Consider the following 1,616-nt stretch of genomic DNA (forward strand, 5'->3'; position numbering starts at 1 on the left):
AATGAAAGGGGTTTAGTTGTTCATAGCTCTAGAAATCAAAATCAAAGATGGAGAATACATGATAAAGCTAGAAGTGCAGAGAAAGTAAAATACAAAGAGTATTTCTATTTCCTAGCTCTCCGTCCGTCCCCCAAACAATTCAAAGCTACTCCTATATATACTACTCTTCTCAACTTCTAGTTGGCTCTTCAAGTCCTGGGCCTATGGATCTTGAGTTTGAAGCAGTTCCTTTCTTCATTTGGGCTTGGCTTTACTTGCAGAGAGAAAGTGTGAAGTGGGTAGAGACTTCAGCTTAAGACGTTAGGGGTGTTTAATATTTAGTGAAAGTATAAGTTTGAGAACGTTAGTGACACTTAACATTGTCACTAACGTTCCAATGCACCCCTTAGCCTCACGTTAAAGCCCACGTTAACTAGGTTAACGTGGCTTCTAACGTGGCTTTTGCCAACCTTCGAGAACGTTAGTGACACTCAACGTTGTCACTAATGTTCCAGTGTGCCCCTTCTTGCTTCACGTTAAAGCCCACGTTAACTAAGTTAACGTGGCTTCTAACGTGGCTTTTGCCAACCTTCGAGAACGTTAGTGACACTCGACATTGTCACTAACGTTCCAATGTGCCCATAGGTCACACGTTAGAGTCCACGTTACTAGGTTAACGTGGCTTCTAACGTGGCCAATCTTAGCCATCCCAACGTTAGTGACATTGTTGAGTGTCACTAACGTTGGCCCATCCTTCATTTCTCATCGTTAGCTTCCACATTAACCAAGTTAACGGCGAAGTTAACGTGGCTCTTGGGGTTTGTGTGGTTGCTTCAACGTTAGTGACAATGTTGAGTGTCACTAACGTTGTCGACAACTCTTCATCTCTTACGTTAGCTCCTACATTAACCACATTAATGTGGGAGTTAACGTGGTACTTTGCACCTTAGGCCAACGTTAGTGGCAATGTTGAATGTCACTAACGTTGACTTCTCTTCCCCTTTTAACGTTAGAGGCCACGTTAACTAGGTTAACGTGGCTCCTAACGTGGCCATTTGTGAGCAATTGCCAACGTTAGTGACAATGTTAAGTGTCACTAACGTTCTCAAACTTATACTTTCACTAAATATTAAACACCCCTAACGTCTTAAGCTGAAGTCTCTACCCACTTCACACTTTCTCTCTGCAAGTAAAGCCAAGCCCAAATGAAGAAAGGAACTGCTTCAAACTCAAGATCCATAAGCCCACACCCAAGATTTGAAGAGCCAATTAGAAGATCAGAAGAGTAGTATATATAGGAGTAGCTTTGAATTAGATAGGGGTTGGAAAACTTTAGAGAGCCTTGGGCATAGAACTACTCTCTGTATTTTACTTTCTCTGCAACTTCTAGTTTTACTTTTATGATGTATTCTCCATCTTTGTTTTCATTCTCCAGAGCTATGAACAACTAAACCCCTTTCATTGGGTTAGGGAGCTCTGCTGTAATTTGATGGATCAATATTAGTTTTCATTCTTCTTCTTCTATCTTTTCTCTTGATTTTACTAGAAAGCTTTCAATCTTAATTCAATTGGTTAGTTGTCTTGGAAAAGAAACTCTCCATAATTGGATCTCCTCTGAGCCTTGGAAAAGGGATGAG

Source organism: Arachis duranensis, chromosome 5 (genome assembly GCF_000817695.3).
Source record: "Arachis duranensis cultivar V14167 chromosome 5, aradu.V14167.gnm2.J7QH, whole genome shotgun sequence".
NCBI lineage: Eukaryota > Viridiplantae > Streptophyta > Magnoliopsida > Fabales > Fabaceae > Arachis > Arachis duranensis.